This window comes from Lolium perenne, chromosome 4 (assembly GCF_019359855.2).
Source record: "Lolium perenne isolate Kyuss_39 chromosome 4, Kyuss_2.0, whole genome shotgun sequence".
Lineage (NCBI taxonomy): Eukaryota > Viridiplantae > Streptophyta > Magnoliopsida > Poales > Poaceae > Lolium > Lolium perenne.
In genome coordinates, this window is record NC_067247.2 from 350,818,595 (window position 1) to 350,840,339 (window position 21,745).

A 21,745-nucleotide genomic window follows, 5' to 3' on the forward strand; every position below is an offset into this window, starting at 1 on the left:
ATGTGTGTGTGAGAGAAACAAGAGCATGTTTGTATGAGACAAGTAATTTATAATTCTCTACTAATTACTAAATAATGTTGTGTTATTTATTGAAATGTAACTAAAATATGAAAAAAAGGAAGAAAAATTGTGTGGCAGCCAGGGTTCGAACCTGGCTACTAATGGGCTAACATTGGCCTTAACCACTAGGCTAGTGCTAAGTATCTGTCAGGACACAGCAGTAACCCGTTTTGTTTTGCTAAGTGTCTAAATTCTATGGCGCACGCCCCTTTGGGTGCGCCACAGAATTAAGGAATTCTGTGGCGCATGTCTGAGCTGATGCGCCACAGAATGCTTAGTTCTGTAGCGCATGTATAGGTGGTGCGCCACAGAATTTAGACACTTGGTGAAATAATCGACTCGTTTCTTTCTTCCCCACTCACAAACAGTTCTTCCCCGACGAGCCAACCCTAGCGCCCGCCACTCTGCTCTCGCAACCACCGCCACCGCCTAGCGCCGCCGAGGAGGAGGAGGACCGCCACGCCACCGCCGAGCAGGACGCCCGAACCCGAGCCGCCGCCGCAGATCGAGGAGGAGGAGGACCGCCACACCGCCGCCGAGCAGGGACGCGCGAGCCCGAGCCTCCACCGAAGAGGAGGAGGAGGACAACGCCGCCGCCACCGCAACCCTGCGCCGCCGCCATTCGGTGAGAGCCCCTCTCCCCTGTCCCCACTCCCTTGTCCCCCTCCTCACTGCCCTGTGCCCATCCCCAATCCTGCCACCGCGAGCGTCCTGCTCGATTAGTCCTTCTTTCTGGTGCTTTTGGGATGCTGGGTGATTTCCTTCTTGCTCGCAACATGGAATTTGTCCATGTAATCGTCTGATTGAATCCTAATGCAATGTAGTGAAGATTATTTCATGTAAGAAGACTGAATAAACAAGAAGAAATACTAATGCAATGTGAATTATTTGTTTATATGTTTGGTATGTTGGTTTTGCAGTAAACAATTAATTGGTCTCTTGTGTTTTGCAGTAAACAATTATACAATTTTAGGACAATTTTAATTAGTTGATAAAGTAGTAGCAGTAGCTAGCAGTAGGTTTATTTAGTTGATATAATTTGGTGATTTAAATTTGCTACTGCTGGGTAATGCTATGCTAGCTATTGGTAGGTAATGCTATGTTAGCAATAGCTCATGCTCATTTTCTAAATTCGAATTGGCAGAGAAATGTAGATACAAATAATTGGTTGATTTAGGTTTTGAATGTAGTTAGTGAATTGGCAGATACAAATTGGTTAGTGAATGTAGTTAGTGAATTTGTTGATTTAGGTTTTGAATGTAGTTAGTGAATGTAGATACAAATTTACTACTGCTAGGTAATGTTTTGAATGTGATTTAGGTTTTCGAATTGGCAGAGAAATGTAGATATTAATCTTTTCATTTAGTAAGACCAGAATTAGGGTGAGAGTTAGTGATCATGTGTGTGTTGCATGTGCTAGTGAATCACTTGTGTCTCCTGCTGCCATTTAATGTTTTGAATTCATTTATGAAATGATCATGCTCATGCTTCCTGGTTGCAAGATAAGAATGCATAGATGGTTTTAGTTCACCTTTGGCCACTGATTAAATAGATGGTTTTAGTTCACATATGACCACTGATTAAATACATGATTAAATGCATAGATGGTTGCAGTATATATACAGTATATATATAGTATATATGAACCGTGTTAGTTGAGAAAATGCAGTAGAGCTAATAGAGTTCTTGAAGTTCTCTCTGAAAAAGAATGAAGTTTGTTTAAATGAAAATTAAAATGAAGCTGCTACTACTCTGTTGATGTACATGGTTCAATAAAATGAACAATGCAGTAGGTTTTTTAATACAATGCAATAGGTTTTTTAATACAAATGAAAAAATGAACAAGCTAATGATGAAATGATACTGCCTAGTTGATTTTGAATGAAATGCTACTGCCTACTATTGAAGTCATTTTTCTAAGTCATTAGCTACTGCCTTGGCTGCACTAAATATGCTAACAGTTGGTTAAAAAGATGCTCCAGGTTTGTTGTAGTGCTCCAGGTGATTGCTCCAGGTTTTGTTTGATGTATTGTAGATTCTCCAGGTTAATTTGTTGTAGATGCTCCAGGTTAATAATATCTGTTGTATTGATGCTCTAGGTTAATAATGCCTGTTGTATTGATGCTCCAGGTTTTGATTGATGTATTGTAGATGCTTCAGGTTAATTTGTTGTAGTGCTCCAGGTTAAAAAAAAATAGGAACTATATATGTCCAGCAATATATGTCCAGGGTTTCTGGTTTGAACTGATATGGTGGATATATGGTGGATATGGTGCAATTTTGTATGGTGGATATGGTGGATATATGGTGTATATGGTGGATATTTTTGCAGGGATTTCATTGAGTTGCCCATTTCTCCCGAAGCGTTGATTAACTTCGGTTTCGGTTGAGAAATGGGCACTCCTACGTAGAAAAAATAGCAAAGGTCATGCCGAATTTTTTGGTTGACTTTTGTACTCACTTTTTGCCTCTTTTTAATGAAGTGCAAATAAACATGTCGGGCAGCACTTCTAAGCCCAGGAGCCAGAACGAAGAAGCGAGAGAGGCCAACAAGGACTTCTGGGAGGGCTACGAGCGGCCCCGGAAGGCCGCCGCCGAGTCGCCCGGCGATGAGGAAGAGGGCCGGGACGCCACCTCCGAGGGAGAGGGCCGGGGGGCCGCCGACGACACCGACGAGGGCCGGGACGCCGCCTCCGAGGGAGAGGGCCGGGGGGCCACCGCCGACACCGGCGACGATGACGATACCTGGGACGACGCCGCCGAGACCGGTGAAGAGACGACCGGTGAAGAGAACGCGGCCAACCGCACGGAAGGTGATAGCGGCGGCAACCCTTGGGAGGGTAAGAAGAAGAGGACGGCGAGGAGGCCAAGGAGGGATCGGAGGCCGCAAGTGCTCGCCAACGTCACCGATGCTGTCACGGTAGTCTCCGAAAGTGGCCTACCGATGGAGCCTTCGTCGGTTGCCAAAGGGTACAACATGCAACTAGGGTGCATCGTCCGTGAAACCGTGCCGATCCTAACTCAGGACCTCAGAAGCAAGGAGAACGAGGCTATCGCCCAATCCCTCCTCCAGAAGCTTCACCAACGATACACGTTCCCGGAGCCGTTCAATAAGAAGGTGGACTCTTTAGCTCTCACGAAGATGAGCACCGCCTTGAGCAGCTGGAAGAACCGGCTGAAGAGAAAGATCGAGGCCGGTGAAAGCTGGGAGAGGATAAGTAGCAAAGACCCGTCGCTCTCCTTAGAAGACTTTAATGCATTCAAGTCTTACTTAGAGACTGACACTGTTAAAAAATGGACCGCCTGGGGGAAGAAAATGCGGGATTTGAACTTAGGGACCCACCATTGCGGAAGCGGTGGTTACCGAGGAAAATAGCCCACTTGGGACAAGGAGGATGTGAGATGGTGCGTCTGGGAAAAGAAAACCCCTGGCACAAAATCGAGGATCTACAGGCTAGGAACTTTGTCCGGTCCCGCTACTACTTAGACTGGAAGACGGGGGAATTTATTACGGATCACAAAGACGTGAGGGATTTCGAGAAGTACCTGGTAAGGATAGTCTATATTATTTCGCTCATCTTATTAGGCAATGAAGCCAAATGGGCTAACCTTAAGTTCCTTTGTCTGAAGGATGAAGAGTTGACGAAGGCTAGTTGTACGGCTGGCCCGTCGTCCCAGGGGTCGACGGAACCGTGGGACACGCCTTTCAACAGGGCGACGAACAAATACAAGGAGAGGGAGCTGGACAAGCCACTGACGTCGGGTGGCCGTGTGTCCGGCTTTGGCACAAGTATGAAGCTATCCGAGTACTACGGATCGGATGCCAAGACGAGAAAGCTGGAGAGGAGGTCGCCGGCTAAGGATAAATCCGAGGTTCAGGAGCTGAAGAAGAAGGTGGATTCACTAGAGAAGCTGGTGGTTGAAAAGCCTGTGGAGAACACGGAGATGATGAACAAGTTATTGGACGAGAAGATCCGGCAGATCATCCCCCCTGGGTTGATGGAGGGGTTAGCTGCTTGGAATGCGGGAGGTCAAGTGGGGCCGATACATGTGCCCAGCATCAGCGGCAGCAACTCAAGCTTCCACGTGTCGCCGACGGTGCCGCTCCACCCGACGCCGGCGTAGGGGCTCCACCAGACGCCGCCGCTCCACCCGACGCTGCAGCTCCAACCGCCACCGCAGCTCCAACTGGTCGCATCGACGCCCCCAACCGCCGCCCTTGTATCGACAGTAGCCGAGATCGACGCCATCAAGGAGGTAAACTCATTAGTTACTCCTTCGCATCATCTTCTTTAACTATATATGCCTTTCGTGACTGCCATCTCACGATGCCCAACATGGCGCCCCTGACTCAGGATGAACAATGCATACTTCTGCAAACGGTGGAGCCCGGCGGCAAGTTGGTGGAAGTTGCTAGCGGCCTTGTCATGGCTTCCCGCGTTATGCACGACGCTAGATTGGCGGAAGACGTGGCGAAGGTCAAGTTGGTAATGGTAGTGCCGGAGTACCGCTACGCCATCCCCCCCCCCCTTTCAACCTCCGGGCACAGACGAAGGCGACGTTTTGCCCCTTGGGGATTGCACCTCATGGCTTATGAAATGGCCGAAGAACCAGATTCGTCTAGGGGGGGTCTTCCGAGTGCTAAGAAAAGCACCGGCGCCACCTCCCCTATCATCCCGCCCAAGATCGCCAGCGCCGACGACACCCTTAAGGAAACGGCGGTCGCCGCCCCCACTACCCTGAAGGAACCGGCGGTCGCCGCCGCCACCCGGAAGGAACCGACGATCGCCGCCATCACCACACGCCACAAACAGTTGTTGGGAGCACTACCGCAACGACCGTCAACTAGACGCACGGTACGCCAAGCGGCGGCATCGCAACCGCCACCACCTAAGGTCCAGGACATGGCGCCACTTGATGGCAACGATGTAGATGATGATGATGACATCGATGCCTACATCAACACTAGCGCCTGCAGCCAAGATATGTACATGCCTTCTATGGATGAACAAGCCTTCCGCACTCACGGCGAACAACTTGGTCGTCCCCCTACAGTCACGAAGCAGCGCCTGGTCTTCACGGGTCTTTCTCAAGACACTCCTCCAGAGGCTGGCAATCCAGCTCAAGTCAAGCCTGCTACCGTTTTCAGCCCTAACACGCTGCGTAAGACGATCATCAGGGAGCCACCCAAATCAACCCCAGCAACCTCATAAGCACCACCAGCACCCGAAGCACCACCATCAGCACCACCAGCACCCCCAGTAGGTCAGGTGATGAAGGGAAGGAAGAGAGGAGCCAAGAAGGGCGCATCTTCAAGCCAGCCTGCTCCTAAGAGGATCCGGGCCGACGACATGGTACCACCTACACCGGATGGCTTGCCCCGGTGTCATGAAGCTGGTAAACCTATACTGCCTCCGGACATGGAACACCTCGCAAGTGGACCAATGCTCCCTTTGCAGCACTCTATTAATTATCTAGAGAGCGTCCTTCTTAAAGAAAAGGATCCAAATTACCCGGTGTTCTTGGTCAAGGTGCCGTCCGACAGGAACTTAGTCAATGAAGACCCCGCGGATATCTTCTTCATAGCGTTCGAGGACGTCTTCAATCTATTTCACTCGAAACGGCTCGACTATAACTTGGTCCGCCTATACGCGATCAATCTTCAGATGAAGATCAACAGAGACAGACCCGACCACATCACGGTAGCCGATCCCTACTACATGCGCGATAGCCAGCTGCAGGACGGCTCAAGGACACGGACCAAGGCGGTGCGGTACCTCCAGAACTTCATGCTCATGTACAAAGAGAGCAACACCATTCTTCTGCCTGTCTTTCCCGAGTAAGTACACATCCGCTCACAGCCGTCGTAACTTATGCTTTCTTATATATTTCTTCCATTGCCGATCATTTTCAACATTCCATTTCAATTGCATGTGTTGAGCAGGGACAAAAACTGCACACTCATCATCCTAGATCCAAAGTGGTCACTAGCCCAGTATTTCGACTCATCGAGTACGACGACGAAGAAAGACTACAACAGAATAAGGGGTGTTCTCGAGGAGGCTATCCTTGGCTACTCCAAAAATGGAGGCACCTTCGACAAGAATGGGCAATATATCAGGCCGGACACTAAAAAGATCAGGTTCAAGCACGTGATCAACTTCCCTTGTATCAAGCAGCCAGCTGGCAGCATTAAGGAGGCTTTCTATGTCCTCCATTACCTTAAAGGGTTTGTCGAGGATGCAGAGATGATGTCTCTGCCACCTAGTAAGCGAGACCCCATTAAAATGTCGAGGGAAATCAATGATGATGATCTTAGAGAAGACTTCCATCGCATCCAAGTAAAGCTCTCGGAAATTATCTTACAAGATGTATCCAACGCATCGGGGCTCTTACACGCAGTCAGAGCGTTGTCTAAGAGGGATATCGAAGAACGCCTACATAGGCAGGGTGATGGAAGGACGTGGACGACGAAGGACTTGTACAAGCCGTTCCCGGAGCCGCTCAAGAAGACGTCTCGTTGACCGAGGCCGGTGTGCCTAGCATTACTTTGAATCGATGGACAATTTGTACCATGTTGTAAACTTAACTTGCTTAATTTGCTCGAAACGGTGGTCGTCGTTGTTGTACTTCAATTACTATTGTAGTCGTTATCGTTGAACCATATTACTTATGTGATACCGATGCTATATGTGTTTTAGGTTTATTATTATTTCCTTGCTTTAATTCTTTGTGAATATGTATCCATGTGAACCCTCTAACTCTTTCCATTGCGTTATATACTAATATGCCTTGTGTCCATAGAGATGACGTACTATGTCGTGTTCGAGGGGCGGGTTCCAGGAGTGTACGAGGAGTGGGAGGAGTGCAAGAAACAGGTGCACAAGTTCAGCGGCAACTGCTACCAAGGGTACCCGACTAGACACGAGGCGGTTGCCAAGTGGAGGAAGCACCAGTCGAACAAGAGCAAGATGAAGATGAAGACCTTCCTTGTGCTCTCGCTCTTGCTCACCATCGTCGCGGCGGTACTCTATTTCATCCTAGTGTAGGCGGCGGCCGGTGTCACTTCGTTTGTATCTAGAGATGATGAGAACTTAATTAATTTGCATGGATTATGAGTTGTATGGAGCTATATGTATAACTCGATCGGGCTCTAAGTAATGTGATGATGAAGTGATGATTATATATGTCCATATTATATCTGTCTATATTATATCAGTATATAACCTATATACGGTGTATAAAACCAGTATAAAACCTGTATAATACACCAGGGAGCACAAAATCGAGTATACCTGTAGATTGTTCTGTGGCACACCAAAACATAATTCTGTGGCGCACCTATTTCTGTGGCGCAGCTATATCGCATGCGCCACAGAACTACTTATTTCTGTGGCGCACCGGACCTAGTGCGCCACAGAAACCTTAATTCTGTGGCGCACGGCCAGGTGCGCCACAGAAACCTTATTTTTGTGGCGACGTTTCTATAGCGCACCTCCCGTGCGCCACAGAATCCCATTTTCGTGCGCCACTGATGAGGCTTTTCCTACTAGTGCAAGGTTCGGACCATATACTAGTGTTGCCTCTTGAGAATTGATAAGTTGTAGCATTAGCAAGATGGTCTTTTACTTTGAGAATAGATGTCCAGAAGGCTGACTTGGGGACTTTAGTATTGGCTCTCCAGAAAGAAGTGTTGTAAAAATACTTTGCTTTGAGAATTTTAGTGGTATTGCTTTCCGGAGTTGTAGCTATTTTCCAAGCAGCATTTAGAAGAAGAGCCTAATTAATTGCTTCAAATTTTCTGATTCCTAGGCCACCTTCTTTTTTGGATTTGCAAATTTCTGTCCAGGCTTTGAAATAGATTGGCTTGGTTTTGTTTTCTTGTTGTATCCCTGTCCACCAGAAGTCTCTCATGATGGCATTCATTTTAGCCAATATTTTCTTTGAGAAAAGAATATTGGCCATATAATAAACCGGAATTGAAGAGAGAACCGATTTTATAAGTACCAATATGGCCGCATGCGACAGTTTATTTGCTTTGTAGCAACTGAGCTTGGATCTGATTTTTTGAAGAACAAATTCATATGCTTGAGATCTGTTCTTGGCTGGTAAGATAAGAGGGTGACCAAGATGTATAGATTGATTGTTCATTTCTCAACCATAAAAATTTGCTTAATTAAGGTCTTCTGAGCCTCATTGACATGTTTGCTGAATAGGATTGAGGATTTGCTCCAGTTTGGAATTTGGCCAGATCGTTTGCAGAAAGTATTTATAGTGTTCCAGATCGTCGCTGCTTCTCTCTGATTTGCTTGACCACATACTAGCAAGTCATCAGCAAACATCAAGGAATATATAGGTGGACAGTTTGGACCCAATGAAACTCCTTGGATATTTTTGTTTAGAAGTTCTTCTTGTAACTCTACAGCTAATTCATTGATTGCTGTAACAAAAAGATAAGGGGATAGAGGGCAGCCTTGTCTTATGCCTCTTTGTCCTTTAAATTTACCGTGATGATTTCCATTAATTATTACTGAGAATCTAGAATTTGAGATGCAGGCTTTAACTAGATTTATAAAGTGCTCACTAAATCCCTGTTTTTGAAGAGCCATGAAAATGAAATCCCATTCAATTCGGTCAAAGGCTTTATTTCCTGTGCCACAATCACATTATTGGAGATCCTCCTTCCTTCTATGAATGCTTGCTGAGCATCTATTATTCTTTTTGGGAGATGTGGCTTCATTCTATTGGCTAGAGACTTGGCAATAATCTTATAAATAACATTGCAAAGGCTGATAGGTCTAAAGTCCTGAGGAGTGGAGCAATGAAACTTTTTTGGAATCAAAGCAATGCTAGTTTCATTTAATTGCTGTGGAAGGTAGCCATTGTGATAGAAATTTTGTACCAGCTTAGTTATGTCATCTCCAATCCAGTTCCATGCTGCTTTGTAGAATGCTGCATTTAAACCATTAGGTCCTGGAGAAGCTTCATTCCTCATTTCTTTTAGAATGCTCCAAATCTCTTCTTTATCTGGAGTGGAGTTGGTGTAGTCATCCTGTATAATCCCTGTGTACAAAACATGCGGAGTTTGGCTCATAGAAGTAGTAGTAGAAGAAGAGAAGATATTTTTGAAGTAGCTCACAAAACATTGTGCTATTTCTTCAGGATCTAAGGTGGTCTGACCCTTTGTGTTATTGATGGAGACTATTCTATTTCTTCTTCTTCTTTTCAGGACAGAATTATGGAAATACCTTGTATTTTTGTCACCATGGATGGCCCAATGCTTTTTTGCTCTTTGTTTGTAATATTCCGTTAGCCTTGTCATAGTCTGATCATATGAAATTAATAGCTTCTCTTCTTCATTATGATCTTGTTCTTGGATGGGCTTCTCTTGGATCTCTTTAATTTTCTGCTCTATATCATTCAACTGATTTTGGAGCAGTTTCTTTTTCTTCCTCCAATTCTTTAAGGCTCCTGCATGGTGTTTAGTTCTTGTGGTAAAAGGCTGATTCTTTGAAGTATTCCAAGCTTGCATTGCTGTTTCCTAAAAATCATCTTCAAGTAACCACCAATTCTCAAATTTGAAATAATAAGTGGGCTTTTTAAACTTGGAATGAAGAACTGCCATCACCGGGGCATGATCACCTTGCAAAATAGGCAAGTTGTATATATTTACATTTGGGAAAAGATTGCTCCACTCTGCGTTTGCTAAAAATCTGTCCAGTCTTTCATAAAGAGTTTTAGAGGAATACCTTTTATTGCACCAAGTGTAGGCTGGACCATTGTAACCTAAATCAAATAGACCACAATTTTTGACAAGAGATCGAAATAAGTGCAAGCGAGAGTAATTAACATCATTTATATTACTTTTGTCTTGGGGGTACATAAGCTCGTTCAAATCCCCCATACAAAGTAAAGGCTTCCCTCTATTTTCATCGACAAAAGCAGAGATTTGATTCCATAAATCTCTAGTTTTGGAGTGGCTAGGATCTCCATACAAGCAAACTAAGCAAAATGCTTCTTTAGTAGAGGTATTTACAAGGGACGCTAAAATTAAATTATTGCTGGCGCTTTTGATCATGAGGTCAATGTCGATGTCCCAAAGCAGCCAAAGTCCTCCAGAGCGTCCTTCAGATGGCACTACAAAGCTGTTGGCCATATTAAAATGATTGGATAGATGAACTTTATTGAATATAGAGGTTTTTGTTTCAGAAATAAATGTCACCTTAGCATTTGTGGAGTACATCAAGCTGGCAAGATATGACATTTTGTTGCTGTCAAGGCTCTTGCCTGCACCTTGACATATTACTATTCAGATAAACAAACACATCTTATATGGAGTCTGGTCTGGTTCCAAAAAGCACGTAAAACCTTTTATCGACCTGATTTTTACATATCGGGCCAGTATAAGAGGTATGGTGGAGACATACATAGATGCACTACTTTTTTCGAGGCCAGCAAGGCATATACACATATTAACATGCAACATCACCCTCAAAAAGTACTCGCATCCCCAAAATAAACACAACATGTTTATAGTTGCATGTAAAATACTGAGCCTGTCATGGCCAGGATATCTGCTAGAGTACATGTTTTATGCTACTAGATGTCGCATATTTAAGTATGGCATATATACAGGTTCCTAACTATATATGTCTAATACTACTTTGAGTGCAGGTATTACCAAGTCCTAATTAATCGATCTGTTTGGATCTTTAATAGTAATAACAAGAGAAAGTAGAGTGCATGCATTACCAGGTCCTAATCTATTTGGATTTTTAATATTAATAGTAATAACAAGAGAAAGTACATGCTTAGAAGAATAATGATGAGCTACCAATTCAATATACGCTACCGATTCAGTATACGAAGTTCCATTTTGACACAATAGTGATTACACAAGAAAATAAAAAAATGAAATTGGTTACATGACAACATCAATAAATTTGCAACAACATTTTGTAATGCCATTTTGGTGATACCAGGTATTAAAGGGAAGATCGTGTAACTCCAGAAGAAAATAACTTGGCGATTGTAGATATCGTGCGGATATTTACCTTGAGTGAAGAAGTATGTCGTCTTTTGAGGGTTTATAGGGTAGTGAGCTTCCACGCTTATTTCTGGTCCCCTGCTGGTCTAATCTTGTAAAATATTCATCAATCTGATCTCTCGTTTCCCTCACCTACACGAGACAATAATAGCACATGGAGTGATATGCATAGCCCGGAGCTACAGAAAGCTGCAACTTCAAAACTCAAAAGCACATGAATATTACCTCTGGCATAGAACCACTAACAGGGTCCTGTGGCGGCGATGAATTTTGTTGAATAAGTAATTGATTTATATTATCCTGCTCACCATCTTGATTTGGCGGCACAGAAATGTTAAGCAAGTAACTATTTTATATTCTATCTTTTCTTACATGAGTAAAAGTAGCCATAACCTTTTCACGTGAAAGCAATAAATTATCCTGACATATGCCATGTTGCATAGACGAGTGTGCTTCAACAGGTCTAGGTCCACTGCATTGGACTTTCTGCAAACTGAAATATTAATACAAGGTTTCAAGTGACAGTCAATGATATAGCTATATATTGACATTTACCTTTAGTACTAGTAACTGAGAAATAACATTATTGTTTGATCGTAGATTTTCCTACAGAACTAACAAGTCTGAGTAAAATATTGAAAGAAATGCATACAACATGAAGAGAAAAGAACTTCATTTGCCTCTTCTTCTATTTCATTCCCATGGCCTTCTTTATTATTCTTATCTTCAAGCCTTCTTATATGTCCTTTCAGCATTGCTATTTCCCCCCTGACATTATCTTCACCTACCGCTCCATCAATTGTAGTCATATTGATTTTCTTGAGATACCGTGGTGTGTGACCATAAACTTGCTTAGGATTTGGAACCAAGCCCATGCCATGAACCTGTCCAGTCTTTTCTTCCCCTAACACTTCCTACATGGTATCACCTTGACATGTAACTCTTCCATTGACATTTTATTCCAACTCTGGTCATGGAGCTATTAGATACTCAAATCGATCCTATAAGAATATAATCATGCATATAATACTTGCGAGACTGAATTTGTAAGTTGACCCCCGAAAACTGCAACTTTAAAATTTAAAAGCACATAAATATTGCCTACCATATGGTCATTTTTCTCTTTATTTTCAGGAGCATCTTTCTTCTTGTGAGTTGCTACGTAAATTATAGATCGGTGTGGTCGTTTCTTCTTAGGATCAGCTTGTCTCTAAAAAATAAAAATAAAAATGACATGAAAAAACAAACACAGAAAAAACTTCCTGAATAAGGATTACTCACTATGTCTTCACCCCAGCAAGCATAACTCTTTGTCACAGCATTAGGTGTATTCTTCACAAGGGAACGACTAATTACATTCTTCTTAGCTAGGGCCTTTTATGATGCAATCATACCACAAGTGCAAATGATGGGATTCGTAGCATAGAAAACAAAAAATTTCCTACCGCGAGAACGAGTTCCAAGCCAAGATGCAATCTAGAAGATGGGAGCAACGAGGGGATGAACGAGACTAACCCTTGAAGATTTCCAACGCCTACAAGAGGAGGCTCTCGTTGCTGCGGTAGACGATCACTTGCCGCTTTCAAAAGCGCGTAGAAGATCTTGACGGTGCCACAATCGGGCAGCACCTCCGTACTCGGTCACACGTTCGGTGTTGATGACGACGTCCTTCTCCCCGTTCCAGCGGGCAGCGGCAGTAGTAGATCCTCCTCGGAATCCCGGGAGCACGACGGCGTGGTGGCTATGTCGATGGAGATCTCCGGTGGAGCTTCGCTAAGCATATGCAGGAGAAGTAGTGGAGGAGGGGCGCTAGGGTTTGGGGAGAGGGGGTGCTATGGGCGCCGGCCTCAAGGGGGCAGGGGTGGTGCGGCCAAGCCATGGGCAGCCCCCTCCCTCTCCTCCTCATTATATAGGTGGAACCCCAAGGGTTTGCCCAAAGTCTTCGAATAAGACCCCAACAGAAAAACTGTCTTATGGACGAAACCTAGAGGGACAGGGACTCTCCCCTTCCCCCTTTACTTGGCCAGCCAAGGAGGTGGAGTCCACCATGGACTCCACCCTCCCACTTGGTTGGCTGTTTAGGGTTTGTGGAGTCCCTCCGGGACTCCTCCTTCCATAGTGATTTATTCCGGATAATTCTAGAAACCACCTTCCATAAATTCACCGGATCATTTCCAAACTTGGAAAGTGACTTCCTATATATGAATCTTATTCTCCGGACCATTCCGGAACTCCTCGTGATGTCCTGGATCCCATCCGAGACTCCGAACAAAACTTCGAACTCCATTCCATATTCCATATCTACTTAAACGATATCAAACCTTAAGTGTGTCACCCTACGGTTCGCGAACTATGTAGACATGGTTGAGACCTTTCTCCGACCAATAACCAATAGCGGGATCTGGAGATCCATAATGGCTCCCACATATTCAACGATGACTTTAGTGATCGACTAAACCATTTACATACGATATCGATTCCCTTTGTCACGCGATATTTTACTTGTCCGAGGTTTGATCATCGGTATCTCTATACCTCGTTCAACCTCGTCTCATGACAAGTACTCTTTACTCGTACCGTGGTATGTGGTATCTTATGAACCATTCATATGCTTGCAAGCTATTAGACGACATTCCACCGAGAGTGCCCAGAGTATATCTATCCGTCATCGGGATGGACAAATCCCACTGTTGATCCATATGCCTCAACTCATACTTTCCGGATACTTAATCCCACCTTTATAGCCACCCATTTACGCAGTGGCGTTTGATGTAATCAAAGTACCTTTCCGGTATAAGTGATTTACATGATCTCATGGTCGAAAGGACTAGGTAACTATGTATCGAAAGCTTATAGCAAATAACTTAATGACGTGATCTTATGCTACACTTAATTGGGTGTGTCCATTACATCATTCATATAATGACATAATCTTGTTATTAATAACATCCAATGTTCATGATCACGAAACCATGATCATCTATTAATCAACAAGCTAGTTATACAAGAGGCTTACTAGGGACTCTTTGTTGTTCACATAACACACATGTATCAATGTTTCGGTTAATACAATTATAGCATGGTATGTAAACATTATCATAAACACAAAGATATATTATAATAACCATTTTATTATTGCCTGTTGGGCATATCTCTAACAGTCTCCCACTTGCACTAGAGTCAATAATCTAGTTTACATTTGTAAAGATATAACACCTTGGCCTTTCGGTGCTTTATCATGTTTTGCTCACGGGAGAAGTTTTAGTCAACGGATCTGACATGCTCATAAACGTATGTATTTTGCAATTCATTTGCGTCTCAACGCATCACTCATTTTCTAAATGAGTCGGCATTAAATATGTTTGGTCTTCTGGTGGAACCTTAATTCCGCGGTCTGAAATATGTCACTAATATTGTCATACACAATATAGCTTCAAAGTTCTGACACTATCGGAACTACACCAAGTGCTCAAAGAATCTCTTGACTTAACATCCTCAGTCATTGTCAAAACAATGATATATTCTGCCTTCGTTTGTAGAATCCGTCACAACATTTAGAACTCATCTAAATCTAGCATAGATAAATTCTAGCTCATTGTCCTACCTTTTAAACAACACTTAGCCTAATTTGAGATTGAAATTTTATTTTTATATGTGACCAAACTAATATCGGTGCAACACCTTACAGCGATTTGTTTGTCATTACTCATATAAAACTATATATCCTTGGTTCTTCTAAAGCACTCAGGGATATTCTTACTGTTTATCCAATGATCATCACATGAATCATGCATTCTGGTATATGCTCCTAACCATTTAGAGCATAGGACATCTGATATTGTACATATTATTCGTGATCTAAAATCACTCATGTGTTTTTACTCATTGAGTGTAAAATACACTCAAGTCTTGTAAAACCTTCACATGAAAAGAACACCTTCTTTATATTGAACTACTTCAATATTCATTCTATGTACTTTTTAACTTAAACTTTTATGTGTTTCAATCCATCTTCATAGATCTTGACACTAAATATGTTTCAGTTCACATCCTTTCGTTGAAGTTTAATTCTCAATGAAACCTTTTTAATCAATTATATAATTACATTATTTATAATCAACGATATGTCACCTACATAAAGTATTAGAAATATGTCTCAGCGCTCCCACTTAATTTCTTGCAAATGCAAGCCTCTTCATCGTCTCTGATGAAATCATAACTCTTTGATCATTTCATTCGGTGAAGATTCCAACTCCGCAATACTCACTTCATCCAATTGAAGTTTGTATTCCTATCTAGTATTCTACGGACTAGCAAAACTCTTGGTTGTATCTTGTATACACCTTTAATACACACTTCTGTTAAGTAATATATTTTGCCATCCTACTTACATATCTCATAAAAGAAATATGTAGTGATTACTAGAATAATCCACATAGACTATAAGCATTGCTACGGAAGATCTAATCTTATCGTAGTCAACTCTTTGAACTTTGTCGTAAACAACTTTTCGACAAATCGAGCTTATTCATGGATATTCCATCCAAGTCTATCAATTTTATAGATCCATTTACTAAAAAGTATTCATCTATCTTGGATTTCATGGCATATAGCCATTTTAACGGAGTCAGGGCCCATCATAACTTCTTTGTTTGTAGTTGGTTTATCATTGTTCAAAATCAATCCTTTGTCCACAAATCATTTATTTGATCACAAAGTAAACCATACCTACAAGGTTCAATGTGTACTTCGATCTCCATGGCTAAAACACTTTGTAGTCATGAGAGCCATGATCGTCGTGGCCGCTTCCGGAACCAATTCCGATGTTGTGCTACTCTGATCATTATGCTCAGGTTTCATAAACCTTATCAAGTTCTATTGTCCTCCCACTCAAATACTTCGCTAGAAACAATATTATTGGTCTGTAGTAGTGAGAAGCTTAATTTGCTTACCTGATTTATGAGATGAATTATTCCTGTATTGAACACCATTTTTTTTAGGATTTACCTCATTGTTGTAGTAGTTGTAGTGGTGCAGTAGGATCTATACAATTCACGATAATGATATATAAGTAAAATTCATCAGAAAATGGTTTGGTTTAATGGTTCCTATTTTTGTATCTCTGACTGCTTGATAAATGTAGTGGAATTCCTGAAGATGAATGGAGCTTTAAAGGAATTAAGAGCCTTACTGGTCTTTTTTAGGATGTCTCCTCTCGATCTCGGCCACCATTTCTTGCCGTCTATGATTAATTATGGTGATTCAGCGGCATAGCTCGATGGTGTGCTCTGCTATTGTCGAGGTCCACGATTCGGTCCTGCGTGTCGCTAAATTTTGAGTCCTAAACTGAATCTTCTGGGGCCAGTTGGACCGGCGATGAAGTGCGCTCCTTCTCGGCGATGACACGCCTCGCACGATAGTAGTCATCACGCCTTGTCCATGCCAGTTCCATCTGGTCTTCCCCTGCTCCTCTCTAATGATTTTGAGCTTATGGTCTCTCGCTCTCGCATGCGCCCTACATCGCCTTTGGTGTCCAGGCTGAAGCTGGCCTCTCTGATCACTCTAGCGGTCTATCATGAAGACCCTTGGATCTCACAATCTTTTTTCACTCTCTCGAGCAATAGTTTCAAGCTAAATATACTGATTCTGTATTTGCAAGAAGCTTGCGAAAGTCCATACTTTCAATTTGAAGGAACTGAACAAAAGAGACATAATTTTTCTAGCGAAGATGTAAAACTTATATATTGGATAAACTGTTTTGATGATTCCATACGGTGAAATTATTGTTCTTATTCTACCTATCGAGCTTGCATACACTAGTGGATCTCTCTTTTTATGACATGATGGTTTTTCATAGGTTCGGTACGCTAGGAAATATGATCTCCCTTTTTTAATATGTTCCTGTTGCTGCTAGAAGGTGCCAACCATCAGAATAATTTCGTTGATTGAGTTAGGTTGTACTTCTGTACCTTCCACATGCTTCCTGGGCATTGGTTTTTTGTGGATTTAGTCTGGACGTACCTCTAGAGATTTTGATGTGCTTAGTTTTTCTCTGGTAAAAATGAGAATGCCATCCAAAGGATTCTGTTAGAAAAAGATCACTGGAAGATAAGTGCTGCCTAATGGCAACGATAATTTGGCATGTAACAATAATGCTTAACCTGTCCTTCATGTTATTTTTCTAAACTGCTCTAGACATGATTCTTGAAAAAATCAGCTGGTCTTTTCTCTTGGCCTACAAAATATTTTCCGAAGTCAGGAAGAGAATGCAATTCATCTTTGAGTGTTCTATTTTGCTCTCTCTGGCCCTCCTTTCCCACTGAATTGGGGTCTTCTATAATTATGTGTTCTGTTTGAGTAGATGTTTTTCTAGAGTTGTTGCATGCAGTCCAATGTATGGTTATTCATAGCCGCACATTTTCAATATGTACTCTGCATCAGTTAATTGATGTTGTTTTCTTGCTCCCTCACTTACAGGATATATTTTTGCGAACACGAGATCAGACGGTCCAATTCATCTTCCTCTATGTAGGAGTACCCAATAGTGTGAAGTTCTCTGTGATAACACACGTGAGCCTGCATCTTACCAGGCACACATGACTTATACAGAAAAAGTCGGAAAACATTTTTTCACTATTACGAGAGTAGTTCCTGCATTGTTAGCCAGCTCCCTAACCACCTGTTTGCTGAACTTTTCTACCGTTAGCATGACATGGATGAGATATCTGTCAGTCTGCTCCTGCTGCCTAGCCCAGCAGACTCCCAATTCCCTTTCGGTTGCAAAAAAAGCATGTAAGCCCCATGATATACATTTTTCCCCAAGTGCATTCTCCCCATGAAGTATGTAACCAGATATGAGCAATTTTAGCATAACTAGCTTATTCCTTCTACGTCTGTGTAACAACCAGTTGGCCACTATATGGAGCGGCGTGCCACCGCGCCCATCATTGCTAGTATTAGAATTAGGTAATGAAAGGTAAGCGGGAGTGCCAGAATCGGATATCGTCTTGGAATTGGACACCCGCTTCTTCCGCTAATCCATTACCCCGACGAGCAGGACACAGACACAGCGCCGCAGCCAGAACGAGGGTCTGGCAAGACTTTCTGATGGAGTGATGCAAATTGGCAGATTAGGGAAAGTGAGCAGTGGGCGAGCAACTGAGCAGGGCGCGGTCATCAGAGCCCCACAACTGCAAATGCCTAAACAAGGAATAGTAGGGGCGGCTACTCCATTTGATCGTTGGGTCGCTCCGTGGTCTCCCTTGATGGGCTTGGTTGTTCCATGCTTGCTGCACCTTAGATGAGATAAGAGCCTAAGGATGCAATAATATGGCCCAACACTAGCTTGTTATCGATCTTAACGAGTAGCTCACGAACATGGTTGACTCGATTTTTTAGCTCGTTAACCTTAATGAGCAAAAATAAGATCGGCTAGTTAAGAAAATGAGCCGAGGTAAAACATAAGCGAACACTCATTTAACTCGACGAGTTTCAAGCTTTATGCCCAACCCTATGTATTGGGCTTTATTTCGGCAGGACTCACTGTCCCGCCCCTCTGTAGTGCAATATTTGCTTATGAATCACGAGGACAGAAAAACGGGAACAAATCAACCTTAAAACTTACGGCCGTTTGGTAGGCCGCATGTCCTTTGCCCCGCATCTGGGGAGGCGAAAACACCTCCAGGCTAGACTCGGTAGGAACGACCAAATCGACCATTTCCAGCAAGCCACCTTCGCCTCGCCAAAATTCGAGAACGTGGCGTCCCTGCAGAGCCACCGAGGGAGATGGCGCGACCTCCGGTGGAACAGTGAAGAAGCGACGAATTATGTCACTACTTGTGAAATTTGGGCATCATGTTTAGGGGCGACACTCTTGCTACACAATCTAAATCCCCCAATTCCCCCTCTTCGAGCTACTCCCCCTTTGAAATCTACTGACATGGCAGGAGCGTCCTCATTGTTAGGTCTGCGAGGTTGGCGGTTGTGGCGGTGACGACCGAACACGGCTTTTTGTTTCCTTCCTCTGCCCCAAATCCGCAGGTTGTTGTAAGCTTCTCGGAACATGGTTCCATCTCAGATCTATTGTGGATGGGCTAGATCTGATGGTTTTGATGGTAGGTTGTCTCTTCTCCCTCGAGCACGACAACGTTTGTCCTGCTAGGTTCTCCATTGAGAATTGCGATGGTGGTCCTACCAGGTTCTCCATCGGAGTCTTCGTGTTCTGCGACCTCTGTGTTGCATGTTTACCTTTCACTGTAAGGAACCTCTGGTCTTTCGTGTTCTAGCTAAGATCTCTATGATTTTGATAGACATTGTTCGTTAGTGTGCAATGCTTAGCAATATTCTTCGTACCGTACTGTAGGTGATCAACCCTGTTTGCTCCCCTGATGTGTTAACTCCCTCTGGCAAAATAAATGCCATGTCCTCGATTGCGCTCCCGTTATGTTCGTGATGAATAATTGTATGCACACGTACATTAAATGGTTTAGGATTTATCTCTGTCTGAGTTTGTTCTTAACCGTTTCGTTGAGCTTGTGAATAGCGGGATATCCCTTACCTATGGCTTTAAAGAGGCTATTATGAAGAAGGTTGCCAATTATGTTCTTGACTTGAAAGGGATCGCCGTGAGCAATCTTCAGTTGTACAACCACACTAGAAAGTGGAGGAACAAGCGGAGCATCATAAGAAGGCTAAGAACCGAAGGCAAGTTCAAATAGAGCGATGACGGCACTTGCTATGTGCTTGATGATGAACACCTAAGGCAACACCCGTGAGTAATACAGAGTGGCATTGAGTTTGTTAGAAAGTACATACTTATCTAGACTAAGAACTTGTTCTTGTCAATCTAGTGCAACCCGAGGCATATTAAGTTCGTGAACAAGACGATATTAAACTATACTTAGATGCTGACAATCTTCATGCCCAAACTTCATTGTGATAACAAATGTGAATGTGCCAAATATCATGGGCTGCAACAATGGGAGAGGAGGGCATGGATTAAGATCTGGTTACACACGAAGTTTGCTTAGTGCCGATTCTTTGTTGTTCATCATCCAGTTGTTAATGGTCATGATCTGGTGAAGACATTATACAAATTTTGGGAGGTGGTCTCATATCCCTGCACTAGCTAGGACTTGATTAAACCCGATCACTATAATATGACGATGAACTTGTTCGTGGTGATATATTATATGCTGAATTACTGATGTTATGTATTAGCGTAACTATGCGTTGTGTATACCAACTCCTTTTTAATGAACTGAATGTTGTAAGGGACTCTAGTCTCTAGTCCGTTCAACAATGCTAGGTAACCTCACCACTTCTATAAAAAAACTAGTGAAAATGCCCGTGCGTTGCCACGGACGAGCGACATCACACATAAACAAATCAAAAGTGTGGTTAAAATACAAAGATTATGTTCTTGACCTATGACATTGTTTCTAACAAGGCTGATTTATGTCATTATACGGAGCAATGAAGCAGAGCAATGACATCCATAGTAAGCAAACGGATGGAAACAAAGCCATTGTGTTGTGTACTGAGCCTTATCCTTTTTTTTCGAATTTACACTTGAGGCATGCATAGCTTCATCACGTGTGAGTGAAGTATGGATGCGAAGAGTAATTCAACTGGGAGTGCGGCGCGCGGTATGCGCCGACCTGATCGGCATATAGGAACTACATACGTTTTCGTTTCGGGAGCACACACTCAGCGGTGCGGGGCATCTCCGGCAGGGAGAGCTCAATCATAAAAGTCCTCTCCCGTTCACCGTCGAAAGCAATGCCGGTAAGAATGGGAGTGGTGTTTTGGCACCCGGGAGCATATGCTCCCGGTTTTTAAATTTCGTTTTAAATATACTTTTAAAATGTCGAAAAATTCGGACACAAAATTTAATTGGTACATCTTGAAATTCTACATGTTCATAAAGTGGTTCCACAAAACACCGATATTTTTAGTGTCATTTGTATAAAAAAAATTGGTGTAAAAAAGGTTGTGTAAGAGACGTTTTGTTTGTCTTTTTCACATAAATTATAAAAAATATCGGTTTTTTTTTTCAAAACTTGTTGTGCACATGTAGAACATTGTTATGTAACGAGAAATTTTTTATTCAAACTTTTTTGATATTTTAAAATATTTTTTCGGTGGCAGGAGCATATGCTCTCATGTATCGAATTGAATTTGTGGGTAAGCTGCTAACTAAATTGCACACGTGTATGCATAGCACCAAAGAAAAGAAGAAAAAACACTTGGGCTCAATTCAGTGTATCCATCCAAACGAATTGCACACTTAATTTAATGAATTTATTTAATTAGATATGCCAAGACGAATTGAGTTGTTTTTCTGAAAAGGAGGTAGAGACCATCGGTTTGGTCTCTACCTCAAAATGATGCAGACCTTTATTTATAATTTATTCAATAAATATCTATATATACCAAACAATCTGAAGTAATCACGTAACACGTACAAATCCGACAATGATTGAAGATCATGTCATCAAGGCCTTGTAACACATAAAAGAAAAGCTCCACCAGTTAGGTTTGGATATTGAAATTAACTTTTCTTTCGGCTGAACATCTTGCATGCATTAAGACTTAACCTCACCAATATTGCAAAATTTGAACGAGTGGTATGTGCAA

The 21,745-nt window shown here is 42.7% G+C and overlaps 1 protein-coding gene across 1 annotated transcript in view; it reads right to left on the bottom strand.

The window, feature by feature from the left end:
• LOC127301363 (protein TIFY 11c) overlaps positions 1 to 21,745 on the bottom strand; it is a 79,855-nt gene that overhangs the window by 44,824 nt on the left and 13,286 nt on the right. The gene's annotated exons all lie outside the window — the stretch shown is intronic.